At 43.9% G+C, this 13,805-nt stretch overlaps 27 non-coding genes across 27 annotated transcripts; all 27 read left to right on the forward strand.

Moving 5' to 3' along the window:
• The first annotated feature begins 400 nt into the window (after window positions 1-400).
• Window positions 401-515, forward strand: LOC139063035 (U5 spliceosomal RNA). The gene has a single exon (XR_011516580.1). It is a non-coding gene; the product is annotated as a U5 spliceosomal RNA (small nuclear RNA).
• Window positions 516-775: 260 nt separating this feature from the next.
• Window positions 776-967, forward strand: LOC139062876 (U2 spliceosomal RNA). The gene has a single exon (XR_011516417.1). It is a non-coding gene; the product is annotated as a U2 spliceosomal RNA (small nuclear RNA).
• A 439-nt stretch (window positions 968-1,406) lies between these two features.
• Window positions 1,407-1,521, forward strand: LOC139063004 (U5 spliceosomal RNA). Its single transcript, XR_011516544.1, has one exon. It is a non-coding gene; the product is annotated as a U5 spliceosomal RNA (small nuclear RNA).
• Window positions 1,522-1,781: 260 nt separating this feature from the next.
• Window positions 1,782-1,973, forward strand: LOC139062849 (U2 spliceosomal RNA). Its single transcript, XR_011516390.1, has one exon. It is a non-coding gene; the product is annotated as a U2 spliceosomal RNA (small nuclear RNA).
• A 436-nt stretch (window positions 1,974-2,409) lies between these two features.
• Window positions 2,410-2,524, forward strand: LOC139063008 (U5 spliceosomal RNA). Its single transcript, XR_011516549.1, has one exon. It is a non-coding gene; the product is annotated as a U5 spliceosomal RNA (small nuclear RNA).
• A 260-nt stretch (window positions 2,525-2,784) lies between these two features.
• LOC139062840 (U2 spliceosomal RNA) lies at window positions 2,785-2,976 on the forward strand. The gene has a single exon (XR_011516381.1). It is a non-coding gene; the product is annotated as a U2 spliceosomal RNA (small nuclear RNA).
• Window positions 2,977-3,416: 440 nt separating this feature from the next.
• Window positions 3,417-3,530, forward strand: LOC139063043 (U5 spliceosomal RNA). The gene has a single exon (XR_011516588.1). It is a non-coding gene; the product is annotated as a U5 spliceosomal RNA (small nuclear RNA).
• Window positions 3,531-3,790: 260 nt separating this feature from the next.
• Window positions 3,791-3,982, forward strand: LOC139062877 (U2 spliceosomal RNA). Its single transcript, XR_011516418.1, has one exon. It is a non-coding gene; the product is annotated as a U2 spliceosomal RNA (small nuclear RNA).
• Window positions 3,983-4,421: 439 nt separating this feature from the next.
• LOC139062994 (U5 spliceosomal RNA) lies at window positions 4,422-4,536 on the forward strand. Its single transcript, XR_011516534.1, has one exon. It is a non-coding gene; the product is annotated as a U5 spliceosomal RNA (small nuclear RNA).
• A 260-nt stretch (window positions 4,537-4,796) lies between these two features.
• Window positions 4,797-4,988, forward strand: LOC139062850 (U2 spliceosomal RNA). The gene has a single exon (XR_011516391.1). It is a non-coding gene; the product is annotated as a U2 spliceosomal RNA (small nuclear RNA).
• Window positions 4,989-5,424: 436 nt separating this feature from the next.
• Window positions 5,425-5,539, forward strand: LOC139063009 (U5 spliceosomal RNA). Its single transcript, XR_011516550.1, has one exon. It is a non-coding gene; the product is annotated as a U5 spliceosomal RNA (small nuclear RNA).
• Window positions 5,540-5,799: 260 nt separating this feature from the next.
• Window positions 5,800-5,991, forward strand: LOC139062841 (U2 spliceosomal RNA). Its single transcript, XR_011516382.1, has one exon. It is a non-coding gene; the product is annotated as a U2 spliceosomal RNA (small nuclear RNA).
• Window positions 5,992-6,430: 439 nt separating this feature from the next.
• Window positions 6,431-6,545, forward strand: LOC139062996 (U5 spliceosomal RNA). The gene has a single exon (XR_011516536.1). It is a non-coding gene; the product is annotated as a U5 spliceosomal RNA (small nuclear RNA).
• A 260-nt stretch (window positions 6,546-6,805) lies between these two features.
• On the forward strand, window positions 6,806-6,997 carry LOC139062898 (U2 spliceosomal RNA). The gene has a single exon (XR_011516439.1). It is a non-coding gene; the product is annotated as a U2 spliceosomal RNA (small nuclear RNA).
• Window positions 6,998-7,433: 436 nt separating this feature from the next.
• Window positions 7,434-7,548, forward strand: LOC139062979 (U5 spliceosomal RNA). The gene has a single exon (XR_011516519.1). It is a non-coding gene; the product is annotated as a U5 spliceosomal RNA (small nuclear RNA).
• Window positions 7,549-7,808: 260 nt separating this feature from the next.
• Window positions 7,809-8,000, forward strand: LOC139062914 (U2 spliceosomal RNA). The gene has a single exon (XR_011516455.1). It is a non-coding gene; the product is annotated as a U2 spliceosomal RNA (small nuclear RNA).
• A 439-nt stretch (window positions 8,001-8,439) lies between these two features.
• Window positions 8,440-8,554, forward strand: LOC139062997 (U5 spliceosomal RNA). Its single transcript, XR_011516537.1, has one exon. It is a non-coding gene; the product is annotated as a U5 spliceosomal RNA (small nuclear RNA).
• Window positions 8,555-8,814: 260 nt separating this feature from the next.
• LOC139062899 (U2 spliceosomal RNA) lies at window positions 8,815-9,006 on the forward strand. Its single transcript, XR_011516440.1, has one exon. It is a non-coding gene; the product is annotated as a U2 spliceosomal RNA (small nuclear RNA).
• Window positions 9,007-9,442: 436 nt separating this feature from the next.
• On the forward strand, window positions 9,443-9,557 carry LOC139062961 (U5 spliceosomal RNA). The gene has a single exon (XR_011516501.1). It is a non-coding gene; the product is annotated as a U5 spliceosomal RNA (small nuclear RNA).
• Window positions 9,558-9,817: 260 nt separating this feature from the next.
• On the forward strand, window positions 9,818-10,009 carry LOC139062915 (U2 spliceosomal RNA). The gene has a single exon (XR_011516456.1). It is a non-coding gene; the product is annotated as a U2 spliceosomal RNA (small nuclear RNA).
• A 439-nt stretch (window positions 10,010-10,448) lies between these two features.
• On the forward strand, window positions 10,449-10,563 carry LOC139062999 (U5 spliceosomal RNA). Its single transcript, XR_011516538.1, has one exon. It is a non-coding gene; the product is annotated as a U5 spliceosomal RNA (small nuclear RNA).
• A 260-nt stretch (window positions 10,564-10,823) lies between these two features.
• On the forward strand, window positions 10,824-11,015 carry LOC139062917 (U2 spliceosomal RNA). The gene has a single exon (XR_011516458.1). It is a non-coding gene; the product is annotated as a U2 spliceosomal RNA (small nuclear RNA).
• Window positions 11,016-11,454: 439 nt separating this feature from the next.
• On the forward strand, window positions 11,455-11,569 carry LOC139063060 (U5 spliceosomal RNA). Its single transcript, XR_011516605.1, has one exon. It is a non-coding gene; the product is annotated as a U5 spliceosomal RNA (small nuclear RNA).
• A 260-nt stretch (window positions 11,570-11,829) lies between these two features.
• LOC139062867 (U2 spliceosomal RNA) lies at window positions 11,830-12,021 on the forward strand. The gene has a single exon (XR_011516407.1). It is a non-coding gene; the product is annotated as a U2 spliceosomal RNA (small nuclear RNA).
• A 439-nt stretch (window positions 12,022-12,460) lies between these two features.
• Window positions 12,461-12,575, forward strand: LOC139062968 (U5 spliceosomal RNA). The gene has a single exon (XR_011516508.1). It is a non-coding gene; the product is annotated as a U5 spliceosomal RNA (small nuclear RNA).
• Window positions 12,576-12,835: 260 nt separating this feature from the next.
• Window positions 12,836-13,027, forward strand: LOC139062854 (U2 spliceosomal RNA). Its single transcript, XR_011516395.1, has one exon. It is a non-coding gene; the product is annotated as a U2 spliceosomal RNA (small nuclear RNA).
• A 436-nt stretch (window positions 13,028-13,463) lies between these two features.
• Window positions 13,464-13,578, forward strand: LOC139063036 (U5 spliceosomal RNA). Its single transcript, XR_011516581.1, has one exon. It is a non-coding gene; the product is annotated as a U5 spliceosomal RNA (small nuclear RNA).
• The last annotated feature ends 227 nt before the right edge of the window (window positions 13,579-13,805 follow it).

Raw genomic sequence — 13,805 nt, forward strand, 5'->3', positions numbered from 1 at the left:
CAAGGTTTCTAAGAGCCTGTATAAAATTTCAATGCCCAGCCACAGAGGTGAAAAAGAGAATTCTGGCACAATTAAACATGTCTGGAATGAGCACTGGGCACAGTTGTGTAGGAAGTATTTCTTTGAAAGTTTTACAACAAATCGGCCTTTACTTGCCAAAGTCCGAACAATGCATAAACCGGTCATCCAAGTAGACAACGGGTCAGGGCTCACACTTCTTGTCCTCGTGGAAAAACAAGGGATAAGTATGGCTAAGAACTTTCTTTAAAACCGAAACTAGATAAGGCATGGAAATAAATTAGACTGGGCCGGGCTCCTGATTTTGTTCCAGGAAGGTTCACCGTAACAAAAACAGCTAGGCCCGCTTGCTGTCTGGATTATGAGGACAATAAAGCAACTTGTACTGTGGTTTCTCTTCAGTCTGCATAAGTCTTTCGCCTTTTACTAAAGACTACCGTGGAGAGTGACATTAATGAGCATAAGCAATTTTTGCCAGGCTCTTCCTCTTGGCTATGCCTCTGTTTGGTTGTGCTATGTAATAAAAGCTCTTGTGTGGCCTTTCAAATTGCAAGTGGATGGGTCGAAATTGTTCTTTGAATCCCTCTCATATTTGCTTCTGACTGCATCACTATTTAGACAGCAGTAAACTATTTAGGGCTGCTTACCCTAACCTTTGCGTGGGCGGAGGTGCAAAGTGGCCGATGTCTGCTCCAAGTCACCACTACACTGTGATCTGTGGTCAGCGAGGCCCACGATCCAGCTAGGAGTCACTGTTATCGCTTCTCGGCCTTTTGGCTAAGATCAAGTGTAGTATCTGTTCTTATCAGTTTAATATCTGATATGTCCTCTATATGAGGACGACATATTAAACAGATTTTTTGTATTAAGGTGTTGAACGAAGAGCTTGCTCTCTTCACCCCAAGCATCGACCTAGCACTGCAGTGCAGCTGGGATTGGTGCACTCTCTGATGTTGTGGAAAATCAATCCCACAAATTATACAAGGCACAAGGTTTCTAAGAGCCTGTATAAAATTTCAATGCCCAGCCACGGAGGTGAAAAAGAGCATTCTTGCACTATTAAACATGTCTGCAATGAACACTGGGCACAGTTGTGTGGGAAGTATTTCTTTGAAAGTTTTACAAGAAATCTGCCTTTACTTGCCAAAGTCCGAACAATGCATAAACCGGTCATCCAAGTAGACAACGGGTCAGGGCTCACACTTCTTGTCCTTGTGGAAAAACAAGGGATAAGTATGGCTAAGAACTTTCTTTAAAACCGAAACTAGATAAGGCATGGAAATAAATTAGACTGGGCCGGGCTCCTGATTTTGTTCCAGGAAGGTTCACCGTAACAAAAACAGCTAGGCCCGCTTGCTGTCTGGATTATGAGGACAATAAGGCAACATGTACTCTGGTTCGTCTTCAGTCCGCATAAGTCTTTCGCCTTTTACTAAAGACTTCCGTGGAGAGTGACATTAATGAGCATAAGCAATTTTTGCCAGGCTTTGCCTCTTGGCTATGCCTCTGATTGGTTGTGCAATGTGATAAAAGCTCTTGTGTGGCCTTTCAAATTGCAAGTGGATGGGTCGAAATTGTTCTTTGAATCCCACTCATATCTGCTTCTGACTGCATCACTATTTAGACAGCAGTAAACTATTTAGGGCTGCTTACCCTAACCTTTGCGTGGGCGGAGGTGCAAAGTGGCTGATGTCTGCTCCAAGTCACCACTACACTGTGATCTGTGGTCAGCGAGGCCCACGATCCAGCTAGGAGTCACTGTTATCGCTTCTCGGCCTTTTGGCTAAGATCAAGTGTAGTATCTGTTCTTATCAGTTTAATATCTGATATGTCCTCTATATGAGGACAACATATTAAAAAGAATTTTTGTATTAAGGGGTTGAAAGAGGAGCTTGCTCTCTTCATCCCACGCATCGACCTAGCGCTGCAGTGCAGCTGGGAGTGGTGCACTCTCTTATGTGGAAAAGCATTCTCACAAATTATACAAGGCACAAGGTTTCTAAGAGCCTGTATAAAATTTCAATGCCCAGCCACGGAGGTGAAAAAGAGCATTCTGGCACAATTAAACATGTCTGCAATGAGCACTGGACACAGTTGTTTTGGAAGTATTTCTTTGAAAGTTTTACAACAAATCGGCCTTTACTTGCCAAAGTCCGAACAATGCATAAACCGGTCATCCAAGTAGACAACGGGTCAGGGCTCACACTTCTTGTCCTCTTGGAAAAACAAGGGATAAGGATGGCTAAGAACTTTCTTTATAACCGAAACTAGATAAGGCATGGAAATAAATTAGACTGGGCCGGGCTCCTGATTTTGTTCCAGGAAGGTTCACCGTAACAAAAACAGCTAGGCTTGCTTGCTGTCTGGATTATGAGGACAATAAAGCAACATGTACTCTGGTTTCTCTTCAATCCGCATAAGTCTTTCGCCTTTTACTAAAGACTTCCATGGAAAGTGACATTAATGAGCATAAGCAATTTATGCCAGGCTTTGCCTCTTGGCTATGCCTCTGTTTGGTTGTGCAATGTAATAAAAGCTCATGCGTGGCCTTTCAAATTGCAAGTGGATGGGTCGAAATTGTTCTTTGAATCCCTCTCATATCTGCTTCTGACTGCATCACTATTTAGACAGCAGTAAACTATTTAGGGCTGCTTACCCTAACCTTTGCGTGGGCGGAGGTGCAAAGTGGCCGATGTCTGCTCCAAGTCACCACTACACTGTGATCTGTGGTCAGCGAGGCCCACGATCCAGCTAGGAGTCACTGTTATCGCTTCTCGGCCTTTTGGCTAAGATCAAGTGTAGTATCTGTTCTTATCAGTTTAATATCTGATATGTCCTCTATATGAGGACAACATATTAAACAGATTTTTTGTATTAAGGGGTTGAATGAGGAGCTTGCTCTCTTCACCCCAAGCATCGACCTAGCGCTGCAGTGCAGCTGGGAGTGGTGCACTCTCTGATGTTGTGGAAAATCAATCCCACAAATTATACAAGGCACAAGGTTTCTAAGAGCCTGTATAAAATTTCAATGCCCAGTCACGGAGGTGAAAAAGAGCATTCTCGCACTATTAAACATGTCTGCAATGAACACTGGGCACAGTTGTGTGGGAAGTATTTCTTTGAAAGTTTTACAAGAAATCGGCCTTTACTTGCCAAAGTCCGAACAATGCATAAACCGGTCATCCAAGTAGACAACGGGTCAGGGCTCACACTTCTTGTCCTTGTGGAAAAACAAGGGATAAGTATGGCTAAGAACTTTCTTTAAAACCGAAACTAGATAAGGCATGGAAATAAATTAGACTGGGCCGGGCTCCTGATTTTGTTCCAGGAAGGTTCACCGTAACAAAAACAGCTAGGCCCGCTTGCTGTCTGGATTATGAGGACAATAAAGCAACTTGTACTGTGGTTTCTCTTCAGTCTGCATAAGTCTTTCGCCTTTTACTAAAGACTACCGTGGAGAGTGATATTAATGAGCATAAGCAATTTTTGCCAGGCTCTTCCTCTTGGCTATGCCTCTGTTTGGTTGTGCTATGTAATAAAAGCTCTTGTGTGGCCTTTCAAATTGCAAGTGGATGGGTCGAAATTGTTCTTTGAATCCCTCTCATATTTGCTTCTGACTGCATCACTATTTAGACAGCAGTAAACTATTTAGGGCTGCTTACCCTAACCTTTGCGTGGGCGGAGGTGCAAAGTGGCCGATGTCTGCTCCAAGTCACCACTACACTGTGATCTGTGGTCAGCGAGGCCCACGATCCAGCTAGGAGTCACTGTTATCGCTTCTCGGCCTTTTGGCTAAGATCAAGTGTAGTATCTGTTCTTATCAGTTTAATATCTGATATGTCCTCTATATGAGGACGACATATTAAACAGATTTTTTGTATTAAGGTGTTGAACGAAGAGCTTGCTCTCTTCACCCCAAGCATCGACCTAGCACTGCAGTGCAGCTGGGATTGGTGCACTCTCTGATGTTGTGGAAAATCAATCCCACAAATTATACAAGGCACAAGGTTTCTAAGAGCCTGTATAAAATTTCAATGCCCAGCCACGGAGGTGAAAAAGAGCATTCTCGCACTATTAAACATGTCTGCAATGAACACTGGGCACAGTTGTGTGGGAAGTATTTCTTTGAAAGTTTTACACGAAATCTGCCTTTACTTGCCAAAGTCCGAACAATGCATAAACCGGTCATCCAAGTAGACAACGGGTCAGGGCTCACACTTCTTGTCCTTGTGGAAAAACAAGGGATAAGTATGGCTAAGAACTTTCTTTAAAACCGAAACTAGATAAGGCATGGAAATAAATTAGACTGGGCCGGGCTCCTGATTTTGTTCCAGGAAGGTTCACCGTAACAAAAACAGCTAGGCCCGCTTGCTGTCTGGATTATGAGGACAATAAGGCAACATGTACTCTGGTTCCTCTTCAGTCCGCATAAGTCTTTCGCCTTTTACTAAAGACTTACGTGGAGAGTGACATTAATGAGCATAAGCAATTTTTGCCAGGCTTTGCCTCTTGGCTATGCCTCTGTTTGGTTGTGCAATGTGATAAAAGCTCTTGTGTGGCCTTTCAAATTGCAAGTGGATGGGTCGAAATTGTTCTTTGAATCCCACTCATATCTGCTTCTGACTGCTTCACTATTTAGACAGCAGTAAACTATTTAGGGCTGCTTACCCTAACCTTTGCGTGGGCGGAGGTGCAAAGTGGCTGATGTCTGCTCCAAGTCACCACTACACTGTGATCTGTGGTCAGCGAGGCCCACGATCCAGCTAGGAGTCACTGTTATCGCTTCTCGGCCTTTTGGCTAAGATCAAGTGTAGTATCTGTTCTTATCAGTTTAATATCTGATATGTCCTCTATATGAGGACAACATATTAAAAAGAATTTTTGTATTAAGGGGTTGAAAGAGGAGCTTGCTCTCTTCATCCCACGCATCGACCTAGCGCTGCAGTGCAGCTGGGAGTGGTGCACTCTCTTATGTGGAAAAGCATTCTCACAAATTATACAAGGCACAAGGTTTCTAAGAGCCTGTATAAAATTTCAATGCCCAGCCACGGAGGTGAAAAAGAGCATTCTGGCACAATTAAACATGTCTGCAATGAGCACTGGACACAGTTGTTTTGGAAGTATTTCTTTGAAAGTTTTACAACAAATCGGCCTTTACTTGCCAAAGTCCGAACAATGCATAAACCGGTCATCCAAGTAGACAACGGGTCAGGGCTCACACTTCTTGTCCTCTTGGAAAAACAAGGGATAAGGATGGCTAAGAACTTTCTTTATAACCGAAACTAGATAAGGCATGGAAATAAATTAGACTGGGCCGGGCTCCTGATTTTGTTCCAGGAAGGTTCACCGTAACAAAAACAGCTAGGCTCGCTTGCTGTCTGGATTATGAGGACAATAAAGCAACATGTACTCTGGTTTCTCTTCAATCCGCATAAGTCTTTCGCCTTTTACTAAAGACTTCCATGGAAAGTGACATTAATGAGCATAAGCAATTTATGCCAGGCTTTGCCTCTTGGCTATGCCTCTGTTTGGTTGTGCAATGTAATAAAAGCTCTTGTGTGGCCTTTCAAATTGCAAGTGGATGGGTCGAAATTGTTCTTTGAATCCCTCTCATATCTGCTTCTGACTGCATCACTATTTAGACAGCAGTAAACTATTTAGGGCTGCTTACCCTAACCTTTGCGTGGGCGGAGGTGCAAAGTGGCCGATGTCTGCTCCAAGTCACCACTACACTGTGATCTGTGGTCAGCGAGGCCCACGATCCAGCTAGGAGTCACTGTTATCGCTTCTCGGCCTTTTGGCTAAGATCAAGTGTAGTATCTGTTCTTATCAGTTTAATATCTGATATGTCCTCTATATGAGGACAACATATTAAACAGATTTTTTGTATTAAGGGGTTGAATGAGGAGCTTGCTCTCTTCACCCCAAGCATCGACCTAGCGCTGCAGTGCAGCTGGGAGTGGTGCACTCTCTGATGTTGTGGAAAATCAATCCCACAAATTATACAAGGCACAAGGTTTCTAAGAGCCTGTATAAAATTTCAATGCCCAGCCACGGAGGTGAAAAAGAGCATTCTCGCACTATTAAACATGTCTGCAATGAACACTGGGCACAGTTGTGTGGGAAGTATTTCTTTGAAAGTTTTACAAGAAATCGGCCTTTACTTGCCAAAGTCCGAACAATGCATAAACCGGTCATCCAAGTAGACAACGGGTCAGGGCTCACACTTCTTGTCCTTGTGGAAAAACAAGGGATAAGTATGGCTAAGAACTTTCTTTAAAACCGAAACTAGATAAGGCATGGAAATAAATTAGACTGGGCCGGGCTCCTGATTTTGTTCCAGGAAGGTTCACCGTAACAAAAACAGCTAGGCCCGCTTGCTGTCTGGATTATGAGGACAATAAAGCAACATGTACTCTGGTTCCTCTACAGTCCGCATAAGTCTTTCGCCTTTTACTAAAGACTTCTGTGGAGAGTGACATTAATGAGCATAAGCAATTTTTGCCAGGCTTTGCCTCTTGGCTATGCCTCTGTTTGGTTGTGCAATGTAATAAAAGCTCTTGTGTGGCCTTTCAAATTGCAAGTGGATGGGTCGAAATTGTTCTTTGAATCCCTCTCATATCTGCTTCTGACTGCATCACTATTTAGACAGCAGTAAACTATTTAGGGCTGCTTACCCTAACCTTTGCGTGGGCGGAGGTGCAAAGTGGCCGATGTCTGCTCCAAGTCACCACTACACTGTGATCTGTGGTCAGCGAGGCCCACGATCCAGCTAGGAGTCACTGTTATCGCTTCTCGGCCTTTTGGCTAAGATCAAGTGTAGTATCTGTTCTTATCAGTTTAATATCTGATATGTCCTCTATATGAGGACGACATATTAAACAGAATTTTTGTATTAAGGGGTTGAAAGAGGAGCTTGCTCTCTTCACCCCACGCATCGACCTAGCGCTGCAGTGCAGCTGCGATTGGTGCACTCTCTGATGTGGAAAAGCAATCTCACAAATTATACAAGGCACAAGGTTTCTAAGAGCCTGTATAAAATTTCAATGCCCAGCCACAGAGGTGAAAAAGAGAATTCTGGCACAATTAAACATGTCTGGAATGAGCACTGGGCACAGTTGTGTAGGAAGTATTTCTTTGAAAGTTTTACAACAAATCGGCCTTTACTTGCCAAAGTCCGAACAATGCATAAACCGGTCATCCAAGTAGACAACGGGTCAGGGCTCACACTTCTTGTCCTCGTGGAAAAACAAGGGATAAGTATGGCTAAGAACTTTCTTTAAAACCGAAACTAGATAAGGCATGGAAATAAATTAGACTGGGCCGGGCTCCTGATTTTGTTCCAGGAAGGTTCACCGTAACAAAAACAGCTAGGCCCGCTTGCTGTCTGGATTATGAGGACAATAAAGCAACATGTACTCTGGTTCCTCTTCAGTCCGCATAAGTTTTTCGCCTTTTACTAAAGACTTCCGTGGAGAGTGACATTAATGAGCATAAGCAATTTTTGCCAGGCTTTGCCTCTTGGCTATGCCTCTGTTTGGTTGTGCAATGTAATAAAAGCTCTTGTGTGGCCTTTCAAATTGCAAGTGGATGGGTCGAAATTGTTCTTTGAATCCCTCTCATATCTGCTTCTGACTGCATCACTATTTAGACAGCAGTAAACTATTTAGGGCTGCTTACCCTAACCTTTGCGTGGGCGGAGGTGCAAAGTGGCCGATGTCTGCTCCAAGTCACCACTACACTGTGATCTGTGGTCAGCGAGGCCCACGATCCAGCTAGGAGTCACTGTTATCGCTTCTCGGCCTTTTGGCTAAGATCAAGTGTAGTATCTGTTCTTATCAGTTTAATATCAGATATGTCCTCTATATGAGGACGACATATTAAACAGAATTTTTGTATTAAGGGGTTGAAAGAGGAGCTTGCTCTCTTCACCCCATGCATCGACCTAGCGCTGCAGTGCAGCTGGGAGTGGTGCACTCTCTGATGTTGTGGAAAAGCAATCCCACAAATTATACAAGGCACAAGGTTTCTAAGAGCCTGTATAAAATTTCAATGCCCAGCCACGGAGGTGAAAAAGAGCATTCTGGCACAATTAAACATGTCTGCAAGAAGCACTGGGCACAGTTGTGTGGGAAGTATTTCTTTGAAAGTAATACAACAAATCGGCCTTTACTTGCCAAAGTCCGAACAATGCATAAACCGGTCATCCAAGTAGACAACGGGTCAGGGCTCACACTTCTTGTCCTTGTGGAAAAACAAGGGATAAGTATGGCTAAGAACTTTCTTTAAAACCGAAACTAGATAAGGCATGGAAATAAATTAGACTGGGCCGGGCTCCTGATTTTGTTCCAGGAAGGTTCACCGTAACAAAAACAGCTAGGCCCGCTTGCTGTCTGGATTATGAGGACAATAAAGCAACATGTACTCTGGTTCCTCTACAGTCCGCATAAGTCTTTCGCCTTTTACTAAAGACTTCTGTGGAGAGTGACATTAATGAGCATAAGCAATTTTTGCCAGGCTTTGCCTCTTGGCTATGCCTCTGTTTGGTTGTGCAATGTAATAAAAGCTCTTGTGTGGCCTTTCAAATTGCAAGTGGATGGGTCGAAATTGTTCTTTGAATCCCTCTCATATCTGCTTCTGACTGCATCACTATTTAGACAGCAGTAAACTATTTAGGGCTGCTTACCCTAACCTTTGCGTGGGCGGAGGTGCAAAGTGGCCGATGTCTGCTCCAAGTCACCACTACACTGTGATCTGTGGTCAGCGAGGCCCACGATCCAGCTAGGAGTCACTGTTATCGCTTCTCGGCCTTTTGGCTAAGATCAAGTGTAGTATCTGTTCTTATCAGTTTAATATCTGATATGTCCTCTATATGAGGACGACATATTAAACAGAATTTTTGTATTAAGGGGTTGAAAGAGGAGCTTGCTCTCTTCACCCCACGCATCGACCTAGCGCTGCAGTGCAGCTGCGATTGGTGCACTCTCTGATGTGGAAAAGCAATCTCACAAATTATACAAGGCACAAGGTTTCTAAGAGCCTGTATAAAATTTCAATGCCCAGCCACAGAGGTGAAAAAGAGAATTCTGGCACAATTAAACATGTCTGGAATGAGCACTGGGCACAGTTGTGTAGGAAGTATTTCTTTGAAAGTTTTACAACAAATCGGCCTTTACTTGCCAAAGTCCGAACAATGCATAAACCGGTCATCCAAGTAGACAACGGGTCAGGGCTCACACTTCTTGTCCTCGTGGAAAAACAAGGGATAAGTATGGCTAAGAACTTTCTTTAAATCCGAAACTAGATAAGGCATGGAAATAAATTAGACTGGGCCGGGCTCCTGATTTTGTTCCAGGAAGGTTCACCGTAACAAAAACAGCTAGGCCCGCTTGCTGTCTGGATTATGAGGACAATAAAGCAACATGTACTCTGGTTCCTCTTCAGTCCGCATAAGTCTTTCGCCTTTTACTAAAGACTTCCGTGGAGAGTGACATTAATGAGCATAAGCAATTTTTGCCAGGCTTTGCCTCTTGGCTATGCCTCTGTTTGGTTGTGCAATGTAATAAAAGCTCTTGTGTGGCCTTTCAAATTGCAAGTGGATGGGTCGAAATTGTTCTTTGAATCCCTCTCATATCTGCTTCTGACTGCATCACTATTTAGACAGCAGTAAACTATTTAGGGCTGCTTACCCTAACCTTTGCGTGGGCGGAGGTGCAAAGTGGCCGATGTCTGCTCCAAGTCACCACTACACTGTGATCTGTGGTCAGCGAGGCCCACGATCCAGCTAGGAGTCACTGTTATCGCTTCTCGGCCTTTTGGCTAAGATCAAGTGTAGTATCTGTTCTTATCAGTTTAATATCAGATATGTCCTCTATATGAGGACGACATATTAAACAGAATTTTTGTATTAAGGGGTTGAAAGAGGAGCTTGCTCTCTTCACCCCATGCATCGACCTAGCGCTGCAGTGCAGCTGGGAGTGGTGCACTCTCTGATGTTGTGGAAAAGCAATCCCACAAATTATACAAGGCACAAGGTTTCTAAGAGCCTGTATAAAATTTCAATGCCCAGCCACGGAGGTGAAAAAGAGCATTCTGGCACAATTAAACATGTCTGCAAGAAGCACTGGGCACAGTTGTGTGGGAAGTATTTCTTTGAAAGTAATACAACAAATCGGCCTTTACTTGCCAAAGTCCGAACAATGCATAAACCGGTCATCCAAGTAGACAACGGGTCAGGGCTCACACTTCTTGTCCTTGTGGAAAAACAAGGGATAAGTATGGCTAAGAACTTTCTTTAAAACCGAAACTAGATAAGGCATGGAAATAAATTAGACTGGGCCGGGCTCCTGATTTTGTTCCAGGAAGGTTCACCGTAACAAAAACAGCTAGGCCCGCTTGCTGTCTGGATTATGAGGACAATAAAGCAACATGTACTCTGGTTCCTCTACAGTCCGCATAAGTCTTTCGCCTTTTACTAAAGACTTCTGTGGAGAGTGACATTAATGAGCATAAGCAATTTTTGCCAGGCTTTGCCTCTTGGCTATGCCTCTGTTTGGTTGTGCAATGTAATAAAAGCTCTTGTGTGGCCTTTCAAATTGCAAGTGGATGGGTCGAAATTGTTCTTTGAATCCCTCTCATATCTGCTTCTGACTGCATCACTATTTAGACAGCAGTAAACTATTTAGGGCTGCTTACCCTAACCTTTGCGTGGGCGGAGGTGCAAAGTGGCCGATGTCTGCTCCAAGTCACCACTACACTGTGATCTGTGGTCAGCGAGGCCCACGATCCAGCTAGGAGTCACTGTTATCGCTTCTCGGCCTTTTGGCTAAGATCAAGTGTAGTATCTGTTCTTATCAGTTTAATATCAGATATGTCCTCTATATGAGGACGACATATTAAACAGAATTTTTGTATTAAGGGGTTGAAAGAGGAGCTTGCTCTCTTCACCCCAAGCATCGACCTAGCGCTGCAGTGCAGCTGGGAGTGGTGCACTCTCTGATGTTGTGGAAAAGCAATCCCACAAATTATACAAGGCACAAGGTTTCTAAGAGCCTGTATAAAATTTCAATGCCCAGCCACGGAGGTGAAAAAGAGCATTCTGGCACAATTAAACATGTCTGCAATGAGCACTGGGCACAGTTGTGCGGGAAGTATTTCTTTGAAAGTTTTACAACAAATCGGCCTTTACTTGCCAAAGTCCGAACAATGCATAAACCGGTCATCCAAGTTGACAACGGGTCAGGGCTCACACTTCTTGTCCTTGTGGAAAAACAAGGGATAAGTATGGCTAAGAACTTTCTTTAAAACCGAAACTAGATAAGGCATGGAAATAAATTAGACTGGGCCGGGCTCCTGATTTTGTTCCACGAAGGTTCACCGTAACAAAAACAGCTAGGCCCGCTTGCTGTCTGGATTATGAGGACTATAAAGCAACATGTACTCTGGTTTCTCTTCAGTCCACATAATCCTTTCGCCTTTTACTGAAGACTTCCATGGAGAGTGACATTAATGAGCATAAGCAATTTTTGCCAGGCTCTGCCCCTTGGCTATGCCTCTGTTTGGTTGTGCAATGTAATAAAAGCTCTTGTGTGGCCTTTCAAATTGCAAGTGGATGGGTCGAAATTGTTCTTTGAATCCCTCTCATATCTGCTTCTGACTGCATCACTATTTAGACAGCAGTAAACTATTTAGGGCTGCTTACCCTAACCTTTGTGTGGGCGGAGGTGCAAAGTGGCCGATGTCTGCTCCAAGTCACCACTACACTGTGATCTGTGGTCAGCGAGGCCCACGATCCAGCTAGGAGTCACTGTTATCGCTTCTCGGCCTTTTGGCTAAGATCAAGTGTAGTATCTGTTCTTATCAGTTTAATATCTGATATGTCCTCTATATGAGGACGACATATTAAAGAGATTTTTTGTATTAAGGGGTTGAAAGAGGAGCTTGCTCTCTTCACCCCACGCATCGACCTAGCGCTGCAGTGCAGCTGGGAGTGGTGCACTCTCTGATGTTTTGGAAAAGCAATCCCACAACTTATACAAGGCACAAGGTTTCTGAGAGACTGTATAAAATTTCAATGCTAAGCCAAGGAGGTGAAAAAGAGCATTCTGGCACATTTAAACATGTCTGCAAGAAGCACTGGGCTCAGTTGTGTGGGAAGTATTTCTTTGAAAGTTTTACAAACAATCGGCCTTTACTTGCCAAAGTCCCAACAATGCATAAACCGGTCATCCAAGTAGACAACGGGTCAGGGGTCACACTTCTTGTCCTCGTGGAAAAACAAGGGATAAGTATGGCTAAGAACTTTCTTTAAAACCGAAACTTGATGAGGCATGGAAATAAATTAGACTGGGCCGGGCTCCTGATTTTGTTCCAGGAAGGTTCACCGTAACAAAAACAGCTAGGCCCGCTTGCTGTCTGGATTATGAGGACAATACAGCAACTTGTATTCTGGTTTCTCTTCAGTCCGCATAAGTCTTTCGCCTTTTACTAAAGACTTCCGTGGAGAGTGACATTAATGAGCATAAGCAATTTTTGCCAGGCTCTGCCTCTTGGCTCTGCCTCTGTTTGGTTGTGCAATGTAATAAAAGCTCTTGTGTGGCCTTTCAAATTGCAAGTGGATGAGTCGAAATTGTTCTTTGAATCCCTCTCATATCTGCTTCAGACTGCATCACTATTTAGACAGCAGTAAACCATTTCGGGCTGCTTACCCTAACCTTTGCGTGGGCGGAGGTGCAAAGTGGCCGATGTCTGCTCCAAGTCACCACTACACTGTGATCTGTGGTCAGCGAGGCCCACGATCCAGCTAGGAGTCACTGTTATCGCTTCTCGGCCTTTTGGCTAAGATCAAGTGTAGTATCTGTTCTTATCAGTTTAATATCTGATATGTCCTCTATATGAGGACGACATATTAAACAGAATTTTTGTATTAAGGGGTTGAAAGAGGAGCTTGCTCTCTTCACCCCACGCATCGACCTAGCGCTGCAGTGCAGCTGGGATTGGTGCACTCTCTGATGTGGAAAAGCAATCTCACAAATTATACAAGGCACAAGGTTTCTAAGAGCCTGTATAAAATTTCAATGCCCAGCCACAGAGGTGAAAAAGAGAATTCTGGCACAATTAAACATGTCTGGAATGAGCACTGGGCACAGTTGTGTAGGAAGTATTTCTTTGAAAGTTTTACAACAAATCGGCCTTTACTTGCCAAAGTCCGAACAATGCATAAACCGGTCATCCAAGTAGACAACGGGTCAGGGCTCACACTTCTTGTCCTCGTGGAAAAACAAGGGATAAGTATGGCTAAGAACTTTCTTTAAAACCGAAACTAGATAAGGCATGGAAATAAATTAGACTGGGCCGGGCTCCTGATTTTGTTCCAGGAAGGTTCACCGTAACAAAAACAGCTAGGCCCGCTTGCTGTCTGGATTATGAGGACAATAAAGCAACTTGTACTGTGGTTTCTCTTCAGTCTGCATAAGTCTTTCGCCTTTTACTAAAGACTACCGTGGAGAGTGACATTAATGAGCATAAGCAATTTTTGCCAGGCTCTTCCTCTTGGCTATGCCTCTGTTTGGTTGTGCTATGTAATAAAAGCTCTTGTGTGGCCTTTCAAATTGCAAGTGGATGGGTCGAAATTGTTCTTTGAATCCCTCTCATATCTGCTTCTGACTGCATCACTATTTAGACGGCAGTAAACTATTTAGGGCTGCTTACCCTAACCTTTGCGTGGGCGGAGGTGCAAAGTGGCCGATGTCTGCTCCAAGTCACCACTACACTGTGATCTGTGGTCA

This window comes from Nothobranchius furzeri, chromosome 14 (assembly GCF_043380555.1).
Source record: "Nothobranchius furzeri strain GRZ-AD chromosome 14, NfurGRZ-RIMD1, whole genome shotgun sequence".
NCBI lineage: Eukaryota > Metazoa > Chordata > Actinopteri > Cyprinodontiformes > Nothobranchiidae > Nothobranchius > Nothobranchius furzeri.